Source organism: Cryptomeria japonica, chromosome 5 (genome assembly GCF_030272615.1).
Source record: "Cryptomeria japonica chromosome 5, Sugi_1.0, whole genome shotgun sequence".
NCBI lineage: Eukaryota > Viridiplantae > Streptophyta > Pinopsida > Cupressales > Cupressaceae > Cryptomeria > Cryptomeria japonica.
Window position 1 is genome coordinate 386,819,459 of NC_081409.1, and position 18,684 is coordinate 386,838,142.

Consider the following 18,684-nt stretch of genomic DNA (forward strand, 5'->3'; position numbering starts at 1 on the left):
CAACTTCAATATTGCCATGAAATAACAACTCAACTGAAATTGATGCGATCTTCTAAGATAACAAATGATCTTTCAATTCATCAAGGATCATGGACACTACCACGAAGGCACATATCCAAAGCTCAATGACGATTGAAGGTTTAAGTAATTCAAGTCTCTCCAGTTGACCACACAAGGCGTTCCTACAATCAATAAGAAGCTAGTGGTTTGGAATGCGAAACCCACCAAAGATCAAGCCCAACACTTAGTCCTTCAAACTGAAACACTACTTTGACTGAGAATGATTCAAGAAAATAAACAACCATGAAGATAGCCACAAGAATTGCAATAAGACACCATAACTTCAATATTTTATTGATCTCAAAGCCATCATAAACAACAATTGCTCAAAATTCCTTCTTCAAAGCTCAATCTTGCTACAAAATAACTTGCTTCTCTAAAAACTCTAAACTCTAACTATTTCTTATTGCTCTCTCTTAATTCTATTTCTATATCTGATTAATCAAAATGAAAATGAATGAGGGTATATATAGCATCCTCAATTACAATGAACGGTCCAGATCAAAAGAAGATCAATGGCCAAGATTATGACACCTAAACCCTAATTAGGGTTTATTACAAATAGCCCCCTTTTTATTGAACAATATTAAATGCATAGCCAAATATTAAATTTGGCACAAAAACCTAGGAGACATAGACCAATGACAATTAAGGTGCCACATCATCTATAACAACCTTTCTTCTAGAATCTTATTCCCTTTCCAATGCTCCTTCTTAGCATATGCAATGAATCTAGACACGATTCCTTCGATCTCAGCAATTGGAATCTCGGGAAGATTCCTCATTCGTTCCTCCAAGTGGATGACCTGATCGAAAGCCTTGAGAAGAGCAGTGTCCCATCCAGGTTCAAGTTCTTTGATCTTCTCAATCAGGAGCATGGTGGCAAACATCTGATCCCGTTGCTCATCTGTAATAACATTCTCATCTTTGCAAAAGATGACCTTGACTCTTTCTTCTAATTCTTGCAAATCCACATCTGTCTCAACTGCAATCCTCCTGCCAAGAATAGTACATAATACTTCGAACACTTTGTCCTGGATCGGATGGATAATCTATTCAACTTGATTGCATTTGTTACTGATGTCCTCAAAAAGAACCTCCTTCATCTGGAGTAAAGTTGACCATTGGAGTAAACTATGAGGTCCTCCATCCATTATCTTTTCTTGCGCTAGGACCTTCCTTGATGTTTGTCTGATTACTTGCAGGACAGGAATGATAACATCCTTAGTATGAGCAAAAGCAGCTACAGTTATCATTAGGTTGTGGATGATTTCAAGAACCTGGATAGCTCGATGAATGGTCTGCATCATTCTTGTTGCAAATTCAATAGCAACTATATGGGATTTGTCAATCCAAGAGCTCATAAGCTGGACCAAACTCCTGACTCTCTCTACCTCGCCAACTGATTCAAGGGGAAGTGCCTGTGCAGGAGATACTGCTGGATCCTGACGTCTCAAAGGCTGATTGAGATGGCTAAAGTAGCCTCTCCAAGCACCGACCTCTCGCTCAAGCTTTCTATTCTTTTCCATTTCTTCTCTAAGCTTGTCCTTAAGTGCTTCAAACGAATCGGTTGCCTCATCCAACGTTTGCTCGGCTGTGAGTGGACCAAGCTCAAATGTCTCTACATCATATTCCTCTGCGAGGATCTCACCTTCATACTTGTCCACTGCTGGTGTAGCTATCTGCAATTTCTTGGATCCTGTCTCATCTCTGATCATCTTGGACATCTTAGTAGCCTTCCTCTTTTCTGTCACTTCCTGAGAATTTCCAACAAGGCTCTCTAAATCAATCGCATTATCTTCGTCCTCGATCACAATCACCCTTGTTAGTCTCTCTTTAACCAATCTGGAATGGCAGATCTTGTTTCTCTAACTTGTATCTCCTTAGGCAATGTTTCTTCTTCTCTGAGAGGAGATGTCACTTCATCATCGTTCTTGTCTTCATGTAGCTCATTGACTTGGAGAGATCGGTTTGATGAACGTTGAGGTGCCTGTCCTTCTTCATGTTTATCGTTCTGTACCATTGATTCCATAGATTCCTCCATTTCAAGTGTCCTCTTCTCTTGTCGAGAAGATGTGCCGAATGAACGATCTCAATTGGCCTCTTGCTTCTTCTTGGAGGATTCCCTTTTCTCAGGTCTCTCCTTTCTCTTTGAGCCTCTAGGATGAGGATTACCCTCACTTACGCTTCAAAGGTTGCCTTCGCTTGTGCTTCTAGGATTAGGATTACCTTCACTTACACTTGCTCCTCCTTCGCCTAGCCTTTCCTCCAAAGTAAAAGTCATAGATATGCCCTGCTCTCTCAACTTTTGATGTTGCACATCAACCCATCTGCGAGTACAAGACAAAACTGGAGCCATCAAGGCATCTAGATCCAAAATTTCAGGTTCATTCCAATCTAGCTTCACTGCTTTGCTTTCTCAGTCATAAGATGATTGGAGATGTCTGCCACTGTCCTGAGCTTGGTCGGCCACTCTGTAAATTTTGCATTTCCTGATAAAGTCTAAAGGCAATCTGGAATGCATCTTTCTTTTCACTTCAAGATCATCTGAGAGATTCATCACAAAGTCCTCTATCTGAGGTTCATGTCTGTATTTCCTTCCGACTGTCTCTTCTATATACCCATAAGGATCAAAACTCTCTCTCAAGGCAAAGAATGAAAATGAATATAAAGCTAACTCCTTTTCTGCATCATCCATGGCTAGAGCATTAGGACATACCTCAACTGAATTTCCTAGTATGATAGGAACAGGAACTCCATTTCCATGCCTGTGTCTGAATGCCTTTGCATACGCTGCCAACTGTCTAGTTACCTCAAGTAACACTATTCTGTCTGTCGGATATCTCGGCAACATGTAGGGAGGTGAAGGACATCCATGAACTCTAATATATGTAAACTTCTGAAATTGGATGAACCAAGCACCGTACCTCTTTACAAGCTCTTGTGCATCTTGAGATAGCCGATTGTGAATCCCGCCTTGCAATGTCCTGGTGATGTTCATCGTGAAGGTATCATTGACCAACTTGTAGTCACTTCCTGGAGGATGATGCAAATGAACATAGGAATCACAAACTCTGACTTCCCCGTGCCCTCTTCCGATCACTCCTCTGTGAGGTAGTCCTACATATTCAAAACTCCTTATCAAGGCATATATGATGTATGAACTCATGTGGAAAGACTTGGTAGCCTTCAGTCTTCTTAACTGCACGTCCAAGCAATGGCTAATCATTCTAGCCCAATGAATTGTTCCTTTTCCTTGAACTATCACTTGGATGAAGTAGAACATCCACTTCTCAAAATAGAAGGCTTGAGGAGCCCCTGTAACTCGGTTGAGTAATGTTATCAAATCTCTATACTCCTCCTGGAAGTCGATCCTATGTGGTGTGTTCGGAATCTTGCTCAGGCGAGGACGACTCTTGAGTAACCAATTCTTGTTGATGATGCTCAAGCAAGTGTCTGGATCATCTTCGTACATGGACCTGGCTCCTTCTAAGCTTTTATAAATCATATCTTTATGTTCTGGCAGGTGAAGAGCTTCACTGATAGCCTCCTCTGAAAGATAAGCCAAAGTGTTTCCTTCCTTGGACACTATCGATCTGGACTGTGGATCATAATGGCGAGCACACTCGATCATCAACTCATGGCACTGGATTGCTGGAGGGAAGCCGGCCGCCTTGATAATGCCACTTTCAATTATTCTCCTTGCGACAGGTGATGGCTTGCCAATGTAAGGGACCTCTCGAAACTTCTTCACACTAAAGTTTCCCAAGTTGGTATCTCCAATGTTGCTCCACTTAGACACGATCTTGGTCTCCAATTCTTCGTTCTTTTGATCTTCCTTCATGAGGGCTGGACGACTGGTAGATGCTCTTGCCTTCGGGGTCGCCATCGTGACACCTACACAACATTTCATAATGAGTAATGGATTTTGCAATATAGAAATATAGATTAGATTAAAGATTGAATTTTAGGAAACTTCATGATAAATCCTTGAATTATCATTTCCTAAATATAATGATGCAATTTTGGAATTCAAGATTCAAAATTCAAAATTCAAGATTGAGGCTAGGACGATTCAAAATTCAAAATTCAAGATTGAGGCTAGGACGATTCAAAATTCAAAATTTGGACAAGGGGGATCTTGCCATACCTTTCTTGAGAACTAACTCTAAAAAAGATGCAAAATTAGGAAATTCGCCTAGGCAAAATGAAAATTGGAGTCTTCAACGTGAGCTTCTCCTAGCAAATGCGCCTCCTTTATCAACTTCACCACCCTTGGGGTCTTCAACGCCTTAAGGGAAAATTCGTTCCAACTCTATCCTCCAATAAAGTTCGCACTCTTCCTTGGATGGAAATTTCGCTCCTCTCCTTGGATCAAAATTCGCTCCCTCTATTGCTCTTCCAAATTCGCATGTAACAATGATTGAATGATGTTTTAAAATGCTTCAAAGTACCCCTTCTTATATAGGCGCTCATCTCCTTAATTACCCATAGGCCGACTTTTAGAAATAAGGCAAATAATAAATAAAATTTAAATAAAAATGGAGGCCGACTTTTATAAAAAAATATGGAAATATAACCCCAAGCGCTCTCCCTTTTTATTTAATTTAATAATTAATTAATTTAAATGCCTTTGTAATTAATAATTTCGATTTTTTAAAAAAAGGCCAAATTAATTATTAAATGCCTTATGCGCTATTTTAAATGCCAATTTAATTAAATAATTCAAAGTTTTTATCGAATTTTAGCATTTAATGTACTTCAAAATTTATTGGCGCCAAAACATGAGAGATATAAGGGATACTAACCACATCGCTCTGGTCCCTGGGAGAGGGACAAGAGCGCCTTAGCCAACTTGGATTGATTTTCACGTTCAAAGTCACTTCCTTTACGTCCAAACTGGGATCTTCATTCGTAACTTGGAGTTTGATCTATTCAATTTTTGAAATGAATGCCTCTTAGACCCTTTTCGCTCTGGTCCCTTGGTGAGGGACAGGAGCGATTTTTGCTTTTACTCCTTGGTCCTTGTCTTTTGAATCGCCAAATCAACTTGCGAGGTAGGCAATGATCATCTTTGTTTGTTCCACGCATGCCAATCTTGTCCTTTGTAAAGCAAACTTGATATTCTGGAGATTTTCGCCCTGGTCCTTGACTAAGGGACAGGAGCGAACTTCACATTTTAGCCAAAATTTGCCGAGTCTTGGGGTCAATTCCTTGTTTATCATCTTCCTAAAGACATTTGGGATCTTGCATGACCTTGCCTTGACGTAGTTTTTGAAGGGAACAGTTGACTTTATTGAAATCGCTTTGGTCCTTGACTGAAGGACAGGAGCGCCATTTTGTTCTTTGTGCGAACCCTTGATCGTATCAACTTCCAATTGCCTTCAAAGCGAAAAACGTTGTTTCTTATTCCTTCTTGAGTCTTGCAAACGATAGTAGTACTCCAAAATTAGGCACACTTGAAAATTTCGCTCTGATCCCTGGGAGAGGGACAGGAGCGATTTAGGCAATTCCATCAAGTTCTGTGGTCCTTTGCAACTTCGTTCTCCTTTAAAGCATTCCAAACATCATTTTGACTTCGTGTCTTGACTTGGACCCATTCAAATTCGGAGGGAGAGGCTAGATAACCAAGATTTCGCCCTGGTCCCTTGGAGAGGGACAGGAGCGATTTTGCATTTATAAGCTTATTTGTGTTTCGCCAACTTTCAAAATCATCTTCAACGGGGTGATCACGCCTTCCTTCCTTCATGTCAAACTTGAAACTTGTTTCGCTCTTGTTAAAAACTTGTCTTTTAAGAAAATCGCTCTGGTCCCTTGAAGAGGAACAGGAGCTATCTTGAAAATTCGCCCTGGTCCCTGGGAGAGGGACAAGAGCGAACTTGTGTCTTGGGTCAATTTTCTCCTTCGTGGTCCATCCAAGTTATATTCAATGGAAAAAACGTACTTTACTTGATCTCTTCCAAGTCGCGAAATCATTTAATCTTGCAAGAATAAGGCAAACTTGGTGTTCAAGCTCCGGTCCTTCAGTGAGGGACAGGAGCGATTTTTGTCCTTAAGGTCAAAAACTCAACTTTTCATTGCAAACGACTAAGTCTAGATACTCCATCATGTTGATTTCACCCCTTATTGCGTCCTTGATGCTTCAATTTGATCAAGTAAGGCCAAAAAATGCCCCAAGTAAACCATTTCGCCCTGGTCCCTAGGAGAGGGACAGGAGCGATTTGGCCTTAAACTTTAAAAATTTGCCATTTTGAGTCTCAAAAAATCTTCAAAATCTTCAATTCATGCTCGATTGCATCTCCTGGCGACCCTGCACAAGACAAATGAAACAAGTCAATAACCAAGATGCATAAAATACCAATTTTGCCCTGGTCCTTGACTGAGGGACAGGAGCGCCTTTGCCTCTATAGGCCAAAATATCAAGAATTTAGGCTTTCAGTCACTTCACAAGGCATAATTAGGTCATCTCCAAGGCCAGGGGTCACTTATCAAACTTTCCAAAATTTGGTCAAAATTCACCCGGACAAAATTGCACAATTCCATCATCAACACTTAGGTAAAATTTGAACTTGCTTTCAAAATTCCTACTGGACCTAGTCAGATACACCCGACATCCTGACAGACTCATCCTATTTCAAAATTGCAATTCACGCGAGGATGCTCAATAATCTTCAAAATTTGACTGGACTTCGGCTTGAAAATATCAAAAAAGGAAACCCTAAGGCTTAACCCTAGTCCAGACGACTCACTCACTTACTCAAAACCCTAAAAGCAGAGAGAAGGACAGGCAAACCAAGCAAAAAAAAAGGGGGTCCCCATTTCAATGGGGCGATGTGTGAAATGGTCACAACAGGGTGAAATATGTGAACATGTCATGGAAGGTTGTATATCAATGATGAAGTGGCTTATTAATATTCTTGTGATGCCTCTGTAGGTTGTTATTGCTAATAGTTATCGTCACTTAGTTTTTATTATTCTTTGGCTTGTTTTCTATTACAAGCTAGGAACTATTACGTCACACCCCAGATATGCTTTGGCCACAAATCTTAGAACATATAACATTGCTTCTTGCCATTAGGTGGTTATTGCTAATAGGTATCACCACTTAGTTTTTATTATTATTTGGCTTGTTTTATTATAAGCTAGGTATGTTACATGACACCCAGATATGCTTTGGCCACAAATCCTCGTAACCTGTGTTGCATGGGTACGCGAACCCAACCCCCTAGGACGCGAACCAGACTAGTACGTGTCTCCTGCACTAGAGACCTGTAGGGAGACATCTCTGCACATAAGAGACTCCACGTCAACAAAACCTCCCGTCTCCACCCTAAAAAAAACACACAAAAGTCAAAAATTTTGACACGACGCACAGGCAGAAGCAAAAACATCCGACACAAGCTCCATTTTCAGACATTTGTACGACATTTTGATTTGACTCATTTCACATTTGTGTACTTAAACTTCAAAGTTAATGTTAATTCTTGTTTCAAAAGTTCAATGTCATTATATTTTTAGATTTTCTATAAATTATTAAATTATATTTAAAAAGAATTGGCATCTCCAAGTACCCCCATCTCCTATTTTGAAAAAATAGCCGTACCGGTACCGTATCAGTCTGCGACATCTCCGAGTACCCCCGTACCCATGCAACCTTGCTAGTAACAAATAAACAAGTGGCATAAATATTGGTCTGAATGGTATAATGATTTTCATAAGTCTGGAGAATAACACCTTTTGCCCATGCCTTGGAATTTTCATCTCAGCATTCCTATAAGACATACCAATGATCAACAAGATTAAGAGAACTTCAAGAATAATTTTTAAAATGGTAAAAAGCTCTTTAGAGAACACAAATTCTATACTTGCATGCCCCCAAGCAACTTCTTCAAGAAAAAAGACCAAAATAGGACAATTAGTTTTGGAAAAGAACTTGGCAATGGACCCCAAAAAAAAATTTTAAAATTGAGTTTAAAGAAGACCCATAAGAACAAGTAAAAGGGTGCAAATAGAAATTTAGAAAAGAATTACTAATTAGTTTGTCCCAATATTTATCATGCATGCCTCTGGAAAGCACCATGCATTGAGTTATCTCCATCAATAAATGATTCTTCCTCTTCAGTACACCATTCTGGTGTGGTGCATAAGGAAGAACAAGCTAAAACTGAATGCCTTGAGATGTACAAAAAACTTCTTAACTTTGAATATGCCCCCCATTATCTGTTTTTTAGCTTCTGTATATGATGACCTACACAATTGTGAACAAATGTCTTGACTGCAACAAATTTATCCAGCAAATACACTTGTGCTTCAAGAAGTACACCCAAACTCTATGAGAATGGTTATCATTGAAGGTGAGCAACTACTTAGCACCTAAAACCGATAGAGAAAGAAAGTTGTGAAGATTATCATTCACAAGCTAAATTGGCACCTTCTCTCTCACCTTCGTCAACTTTCTCTTCATATTGTTTTCCAAAAGCACATCCATCGCAAATAGAAATAGAACAAAGACCACCAAACAGTTCATTTAAATTTTAAGTGCCCAAGCCTCTCATGCCATTTTTTTCTTACATAATCTGCATGAGCAATGAAAGCATGTAAAGGTGATGACACAAAGGAATCAAATTTGTATAATCTTAAAGAATCGCTGACACCAAAAGCAACAACAATAAACATATCCATGATATCTTTGATAAGGACCCTATCTATTGAAAATTCAACTTCCTTTTCATCTCCTAAATGAATAATTTGTAGATATAAAGCAACAAGAAAAAGTTGAGATATGTTGCCAAATAAGGAGAAGAACCATCACCTACAAGGATTTGGTTTGGTGCTACTCCATGTTATAAGGAAAAGATGCGCATCCTTAAACATGATTTAGAGCCCCAAAATCAAAGATCCAATCACTATATAGAGTATCATAAGCAATCAAGGAGAAATATCTAGCAAAAAGAGACACTTGTTTAACTTTGGAGGAGCTTGAGGAAGGTGAATCAATCTTGATATCAGGTTTCTTCATAACCTCCTTGAGAAATTTAATTATCTTCCAACACAATTATTAAGTATGACCAATCATGCTGCTATAGTAGCATTCCTCCTTGTTCTTGCCACTTTTTTGAAAAATACAAGATATAAAGATAAATTTGAAGGAGAATGTTTTTCTCTCCTATAAGGAGTTTGAGGTGAACCACTTGATCCTTTGGAAGCAAGTCACCTCCCATTTTTCTACAAATGCTTTCTTTTTGAAGCCAACAAAATCTAACTAACCAAAATAGTACAATTTATCTTGTTCTAATCTTAATTACTCACAAAGGGCATCATAAGTAATTGCAACATTCTTTCACTTAACACATCTTGTGAAAATAAAGAGTAGAGACAAAAACAAAATAAGACTCTTTAGGACCAGAAGAAAACCATGCACCATTCACTTGTCATCTTCAATAATGCCAAACTCCACTCAAAATATTTTTAATCAAGAGAGCTTGTTTGAAGAATAGAATGCATAGATTTTGAGAGAAATGAATGACATACACTTCAATGAGTGTGGCTTGTATGTTATTAAATGCATAAGTTACAAGTTGGTTGTAACTTAATTGTAAATTTCTTTTAGACATAAATTATGTGGAGTTATTACATCATTACCATAAGCAATAAATGTCTATATATAAGGTGTATTCTAACATTATGTCCAATATGCCCCCCTTATTGATTTAATCAAAGAAAACTCAATTTTTTGTCCCAAAACTTGACAAAGAGAATAGCACCAAGAGATTTAATCAATAGAGCAGCAAACCATTCCTAACAACGTGTAGTATTGGAGAGGAATACCATCAACATAAATCAATTTTTGAATGTAAAGATGATAAACCTCAACTTCAAGACTCCTTGATTGTCACAAATAATTGGAGTCACAAAGTTGTAGATAACTCAAAACTCTACATAACCATATTGCTTCACAGCTAAGTCGTCGGTTTTCGAGTTCGGGTTCAGATCCGAGTTCGAAGACCTGGTTCACCAATTCGATGAAATTTTGAAAATGGGTTTTGGGTTTGTTTGGGTTCGTTAGCATATATATATATATATATAGACACACACACACACATATACATGAATTGAGGGGTTAGAATATTACATAGCATTTTATAAACAACAAAACCACCATAAACTTGTAATCATAGCATCATGAATCATGATCATACCATCATAGCATCATATACTTCAAGTTCAAAATCAAAATAATAATATTGAGTTCAAGTTTCATTTTTTCAACTATGAATGTGCAGAGATTTGTAACAAGGGATATGCATTATGTAGATATTTATGATCATGATTCCTCGTTGACATATTACTTGTTTAAAGTTTGATGGGAGTTTGAGAGCAACACCAAAATGAGATCGAGGGTAGCACCCCTCGTGGGGGTTTGAGGGTGAGAAAGAGAGAGAGAGGTAGAAGGATAGGTCTAGATCTTGGGGAGAGACGAGAGAGTGAGAGAGACGAGAGAGTGAGATAGAGAGAGGATAGAGGAAGAGTGATAGGGAAAAGATAGGTCTAGAGTTCAGGGCAGATAAAGTGAGTGAGAGAGAGAGTAAGAGAATGCTAATAGGGACCTGCTGATTACTGAAATTTGACTAAGTTTGGAAATTTATAAGATATTATAAAACCTAGAATTTTGTAATATCCCTTGTATTATGTTTGTATTCAATATATATACATATATCCATTCTATTGATTCCTTTAATTATTTCTATACATTATTACTATTAAAAGATATAGGTCTTTAATGGTTACTAATTGTTGTTGTTGGTGTTGGAAATAAGCCACACCCGGACCGACGATGGACTCGTCCAAGAGGGGCCAGTAGTTCAGTGGTAGAGCACTCTAGCAGCACATGGAAGGTCCTAGGTTCGAGTCCTAGCTGGTCCATGTCTCAACATGGTATTAGAGCCAGGTCCAAGCTAGGAGCCCCAAGCACACGAGAGGTGTGGCTTAAGGGGAGGTGTTGGTGTTGGAAATAAGCCACACCCGGACCAATGATGGACTGGTCCAAGAGGGGTCAGTAGCTCAGTGGTAGAGCACTCCAGCAGCACATGGAAGGTCCTAGGTTCGAGTCCTAGCTGGTCCATGTCTGAACAGTTGTATTATTTACAATTAATATATATACTATATTATATAAAATTTATTATTATTATTGATATGGCATTATTAATATGTACGTCCATTACCTATATCAAACTAGTTTATTACAAAGCACCGATCATACTACCAATACATCGGGCTGTGTTAAGAATAACAAATTTAAATCAGAAAGACACGACTCTAAGGGTGAGTCATATCCTTTAAGGGTCATAGTCAGTCAAAGATATTAAAGAACTCTGACCACCTTTCCTCCAGCGACACACACACGAAAAAGGTAAGAGAGGAGAATACGGGAATAGTAAGAAAGAAAGGAAAGTCTGACTATTATTATCAGTCATCACACAACACAGATAAGTGGAAATCTGTGATAATACATAAGAAAGAGGAAATAAAGAAAAAAGGTCAGCAGTCCCACGGTCTGTGCTGGTAAGAATATGGTCAACTAAGATTACAGTAGGATGTTATTAATATAATAAGATGCTGTTAATAAAATAAAATACTGTTAACACAATATGATGTCGTTAAAATAATATAATACTGTAAATACAGTATAATACTATCAATATAATTTAATAATTATCATACAATCTAATATTGCTAATATTATTCAAAATTAATACTACAAATACAATTAACATTAGTACAATTTAATATCATTAATCCAGCACTGAGGGTACAAGTGCTGCGATTTGGTAAGGATGAATGAAAATAATAAATATATATATATATATACATCACTAATATTCATGCACTTAAATTATGTATGTTCTTCTAATGTTCATATCTTTACAAACTATTCCCTTTGCATCCATGTACTTTATATTTTGTAACATATTTTATGTATATTCATAATGAGAATAATACTTAATAAAATAAAATACTGTTAACACAATATGATGTCGTTAAAATAATATAATACTGTAAATACAGTATAATACTATCAATATAATTTAATAATTATCATACAATCTAATATTGCTAATATTATTCAAAATTAAGATGGTGTGCAGATATGGCATTTATTCAATCTTTGTGTTTTCTTTTTAACTCAAAATGCTCTGCGTTGTTTGGAGAGTTCTTGGCAAAATCGGGGGTTGGTGGCTTTTTTTGAGAAATTGGAAAGTGCAGCTACTATGTTGGAGCAGATGGCTTCTTATCCTATTATTGATATTGTGGTTTTTGCTATGGACTATTCTGTGGATTGGTCTCATCCTGTTTCCTAAGGGTTCTCATCATCCTTCTCTGCTTCTTATATGGATGGGCATATGTTCGCTAACCATTTTTATGCTGGCAGGAGTGCTTTTTCTTGGTTCCCTTCTGGCCTTGTATTTTGTTCTTTGCAGAGACTTGGATACATGAGGAGCATAGACAGATTGGTTTTTTTTGGGTGATGGCACTGTTTTATGTTCAGGCAGAGGTGACTTTTTTTGGGATGATATCTTCTCTATTGGTTCTCACAAGCTTCTCACAAGCTTCCTTTATATCTAATGCAAATGGCTATGTAATTGGGGGGTTTTTATTTGGGATGCCTATGGGCTTATGTAATGGGTAGATAGGCTTTTGTTCTCTTGAGCAATACTGAAGGGTTTTCTTAATAGTTCTTTCCCTTCAGTGCTCATTGAACCAGACACCATGTAGAAAATTATAAAGATCTAATATAATTTCAGTGGTTCATCCACTTTTATCAAAAAAAAAAAAAAAATACTTGAAGATCGTGATGTATAATTTGTGTGTTTTATCATTGTTTGCAATTGTGATAGAAGGAAGGGACACAAAAGGGGGATTGGTGAGAGATTCCTCACTAGGCACAACGCCTTGTAAAGATGGTCAAGGACCATTGGTTAAGGACCACGGGGCCACCTCATGATGATGGTTAAGGACCATCGGTTAAGGACCACATGAGGCCAAGGAGGATAAGGTCCTAACCTTGGTCCTAGGGTTGAGGGTCAAAGGCACCCTATTGTAGCTTCCCTACTATCTCCACAGGGATCAGTTGTTGAAGTGAATCAATCATATGAGATGAGAGGTTGATATGATGGAGGGGAACAATGTAAAGCCCTCACTAGGTACGCCACCTCATGATAATGGTTAAGGACCACATGGGGTCACTGAGGATAAAATCTTGTTGTTGGGCCTAGGGTAGAGAATACTTGGGGCACGTCATCATGTCTTCCAACTCAATCTTTGTTATGGTTGAGTTTCCATATAATTGTTGATATTGATTGTGTAGATCAATATATACACATTCTAACCCTAGAATTGGATGTATTTCATGGGTTATATCCACATTGCTGTCAGATCTCATTTGCAGGTTTCAAAAAAATAGGCTTATTTCATCTTTATTCTTAAATGAAGATTATATCCCTAACTATGTTTGCCCTTGTTTCATTCTAGATTTGTGATTTTTGGGCAAAAAGTAGGGCATTTACAAAAAGGGACATTACAAATTTGCATTGTAACTCCTAGAGATCTGAAACCACTCTCAAACATCCTACCAATATATACATGAAATATAACTTAAAAGTATAAGAAAGGAAAAAATACTTAAATGTTATATTTCATATATATATATATATTATGGACGAGTCAATGCAGGTCTCGTTTCTATGGTTTTAATGGTCACTTTTAGGGTTCCCATGGCATTGAAGTCAAATTGAACACCAAAAAAGGTTTAAAACTTGCAAATTTTTGTTTGTTTTTGGTGCATGGGCATCTAGGTTTGCCACGAGTTTGCCTAGGATGAACCAAGCCCCAAAATGGCGCACCCTACTCAAACCCGCAAAGGAACAGAACCCAAATCCAAACCAAGTTCGAACCAAACCCGGATCCGGCAACCCAAGGGACAAACCTTGCAACATAGCTTCACATCTAACAATAACACTTGCTTTGTACTATACTTCAGGAAGATAAGGCTACAATGTGATGAAGCTTAATCTTCTATGAAACAACTCCTAAGCCCAAGGACAAATATAGGCAATAATTGATCTTTGAATATCAACTAAATCATCCCAATCAAAATTATAACTTATAATCTTTTGTCCTCTAGTAAAGAATGTCAAAATCAAGAGTCATTTGACATATTGCAACACTTGTTTTGCTACCTATTAATGTAAAAGCTTCAATTGGCTAAAAATGGAGAGAAGTAACTATAGCAAACCAAAGCTAAAAAATGAAAGAGGTAACTCGTAGCAAAACAAAGATCTAGTAGGTGGATGTAAGATATATCAAACTGCCCATCAATTGCATAAGGAGCGACTCATCAATTGGTTAGGCTAAAACCTTAAACTCAACCTCCATAAAGAAGAAACATTTTTTCGTAATTATTATTATTTTCCTAGGCACTTGGAACATTCTTTGCAAGGTAGCATTAAGTGGGGAAGCTTTATTTAGCCTATAACAATATTTATGGACACTTGGCATGAACTAGAAGAGAATATAACTATTTATTGTGCCGTAAGAGGTGTCAAAACCATCTAAGACATTGTAACAGGTGTAAAAAAACACCTCTAATTATGTGTAATAAGTTGATAGTGTCATGCCCCCGCCATGACACCAGATCAAATATCTAACATAACCTTACTTGCTGGAAATTGTCTTACAAAAGTAAGACTTCCCAGTTTTCAACGATAATCAGAACATCAACAGCAGCATATGTCAACCACAGCTGGCCGGACAACGATATCCTCTAGGACGGGATCAAGGATTAGTTGAGAATAAATAATCATGATTTGAAGGAGCGGTTTAGTTATGAGAGGACATGCGATTGGCAAGGAGACACCTCTTGTCCCAATGGTCACCACTTTGGGGGAGGACATAACCTTCCAAGCCCGATGAAGGGGTATAAGAGAACAAAACCCATGCATTCAAGGAGGCCATTGAAGAAGGATCAGATCTAATATAGATAAGCAGATCTCAGATATACAAAAGCTCAATGTCACAACTGTGATTTGGTATGAAGCAATAGGTTCTTGTGTTGGACAATATACTAAATCTTATTTATAATTACTCTCCTATGAACGATATGTATGCAATCTAAGTATGATCTCATATATATGTGTGTGAGAGAGAGAGAGAGAGTGTGTGAATCTTCATATGTTTGTTTAAGTTCTAAAATCAACCATGGGAAGGATAATAAGGGAATACGAGGAGGGAAAACAGTTATGAGGTCCTCTCCTAAGTAAGCCACCTCATGGTGGTGATTGACAGTCCCGTGAGGCCAAGGGGGCACAAGGAGTTGTTGCCCTTGGGATCAGAGGGAAGGACTTTCAGGACACCCCATTGTAGTTCCCCAAATCCCTACCATGGCTGACCCTTGGATTTAGGAATCCCAATCATAGGGAGAAGGATAAAGTTAGTAAGATAAGGGGAACGACTATAAGACTCCGCACTAGGTACACCACCACATATGGATGGCAAGGGCCACATGAGGCCAAGAGGGATGGTATATCCACTCTTGGGCCTAGGGTAGAGGATCATTCAAACACCCTAATATGCCTCCTTATCCAAACTCTCCTATGGTTAAATTCCATTAATGAATTAGATATGTCATATGACTGAAACAATGTTCCTAACCCTAGTAGGAAAGATCTATTTTATAGATTGCACTTTCAATGAGCTTGGAATTATGATTTTAGGGTAAAAACTAGGGCAAAACCAGAAGGGGGCATTACCGATAAACTTTTTTGGGTTTAGGGAATTGTTATTCTATCTTCTAGTGGGTTGTTTATGTCTTCTACTGAAATTGGAGGCTCAAGTTCATGACAAAATTCTTGAAGCTTCTAGAAATATGTGTGTACCTTCCATACACGTCATGAGCTATTTTTTGCATGTAGACTACTTGACTCATAATTTGAATCCATTGTGTCATAAACCACTTCTTTTGTAATGCTTTTGGCTATAAATTAGAGCTTGGAGTAGGAGGTAGCACAAATTGTTTTGTAGGTTGTAGTAAGCAATGAAGTGCTCCAAAAATTCAAAGAGAGAAGTTGTATTTGGTAACTCTTTTGAAGGATAAATTCATTCTTTAGATCTCTTTGGATATGCAATTATTTGCCACGAGGATTTCTCCACATATGTCTTGTGCTATGGTTTGCATTCTCTTGTAGTTATTTCCATTTCCATTTGATATATCATGGTTTATGTACCTGGATGCTTTATGTTTGTAACATGCTTTCACTTATTAGCTCTATCCTATATCTACAGTTTTAAAAAAGAGATGCATTATATGCCAAACATAAAAGTTACACCAAGTTTTCAAGTGTTGCATGCAAGAGTCCTTCTCAAAAATAACTATGAAAAATAAATGGAAGCAATGTAACTATAAGAGGAAACAAATAACCAAGAATGGCTTAGGAAGTATGAGAATATATAAAAGGTCCAAGATGAAGCTTGATAATAAATATAAAGAAAATTGAAGAGGGTGAAGAGGAAATTGAATTCTTTGTAATTTACAAGAGCAGATTTCATCAAGTGCCAGCAAGAATAAATTTGTCTGAATTTCCAGAAGACTCAATTTGATATAACATAAATTAACACTATCTAGGGAAAGTTAAAGGAATAAATTTACTTACGGTTTTATGAAACAAGTTTTAACCCAAAAGATACAAAATTAATCTTCCACACAAAGTGGTACTACCATGCTTAAGAGCTTTCACAGCCTCGAGATATTCTCCAACGCAAACCGAGTTGCATACAGACACAAATTCTATTATCAGTTTTTAGTGTTACTCTCATTCAAAACCTGGAAAATGATCTGGATGTAGAAAATCGACAATCTCTAATTATGCAGGGTTTGATTGTGATGAAACAAACTGTAAGAGACTTTCAAAGAATAAAGTAGACATCAGAACCTGAAAGACGTTATAGAAAAAGAATCAATCTTCCTCTACATGGAAAATACCTTGTTTCAAGAACCTCTGGAAAACATCTGTCTAATGAGTCCCATGATAATCTCAGCGGTACCAGCCGTAATGTAGCTGCATGAGACCACAAGGTTGGCTGATGATCTTAAGACAACTCTAGATGCCACTCAAGGCTCTCTCGATTTTAAGGCCAAAGGTCCTAAAAAGAAAGCCTACTATCCCTAGTGAAAATCAAGGGAGACAATGTTCAGTATGTATAACCATTAAAACCCATCAAGGCATTAAACAAAGAGGTAGGAAATTTCAAACAGCAAATGATCAAACCCACAACGGTATTATAAATTACATCCAGCATCAGATTGCTTGAAATCTATGGAAGAGCCTAACTCTGCTACTGTTGCTCTGTGGAAATGCTACCAAAATTCCCTGGATGAAAAACTAATGAATTGTACAGCTAAACACTCGACCCAGGCTTAAAACAAGGCAATAGACCCCAAAATTAAATTGAATGTGAAATCCCTTTCCTTACAAGGGCCGAAACACCAAATTGCCTATAGCAATGTACTTTTCCTTTAAGAGAAAGGCTCGGCCAAGTTAGAATGCCATGTACAGATAATTTTTAAAAAGCATCATTTGATACTGCAACATAATTGCTTATACAATAAAAGTTTAATTTGAGGCAACATAATCATAATTGCTTATAACGTATAAAATTGCACCGTTAGCGATTCCCGCTAAAAACAGGGTATAGCTAGCTTCTAAGTCAAACAAATTTTACTGAAATGTGCTGATACACCAGAAATGATCATAAAAAAACCCAAAGACAGAATAAAACCCACTTCACTGTATGTCCCTCTGAATTGATCAGCCTCACAAACCATATCACTTAAAATAAATACCATCAATGCAGAAACACAAAAAACATATATTTCTACAAACTAAAACGAAAGCTAAACCCCAGATAACTTCCAAAAAGAAGGCACTTGGAAGATAACAATACCAGAGCCAAACCAAAATTGCAATGTCTTCTTTAGTAAATTTTACGTATCAAAGTAGACATTACAAAACCATTGAGATCGGGAGAAAAATACGCAGTCTTTGAAACAGTTAAAAGTATCCAACGAAAAAATCCCCCTTTAATACCAAACAAAAGTTACCACGAGTAGCAAAGTAGCAAATTTTGGAAGACCTGTGCCTCAAATGGTTCTCGACATTGCGACCATCATCGAGAAGGTTAAAACGAAAAAGAATGTATTTTTTAATGTTAAAAAAATGTTGGTCACACAATTGTAGCCCATACCTGTGCCTCAAATGGTTCTCGACATTGCGACCATCATCGAGAAGGTTAAAACGAAAAAGAATGTATTTTTTAATGTTAAAAAAATGTTGGTCACACAATTGTAGCCCATATCTGCTAGAGTCTCATGCAAATAACGTACCCGAAAAAAATACATTGCATATACTTTTTAAAAAAAACACAATCTACAGCAGAACAGAGCGAAATTGAATCGAGCAACGCACCTGAAAACAGATGCCGCAAAAAAAGAATTATCAGCCAAATCCAGCAACCCACATCCCTTTACTAACGTTTTAGCGGATAACGTTTAAGATTTGGGGTGTAAAGGAA

At 37.5% G+C, this 18,684-nt stretch overlaps 1 protein-coding gene across 1 annotated transcript in view; it reads right to left on the reverse strand.

The window, feature by feature from the left end:
• The window catches only part of LOC131066164 (large ribosomal subunit protein bL19c), a 59,195-nt gene extending 40,719 nt beyond the window's left edge, over positions 1-18,476 (reverse strand). Inside the window, exon 1 of the mRNA XM_059221473.1 lies at positions 18,215-18,476. The gene's annotated coding sequence lies outside the window, so the exon portion shown is untranslated. The remainder of the gene's footprint in view (positions 1-18,214) is intronic.
• Positions 18,477-18,684: the final 208 nt, after the last annotated feature.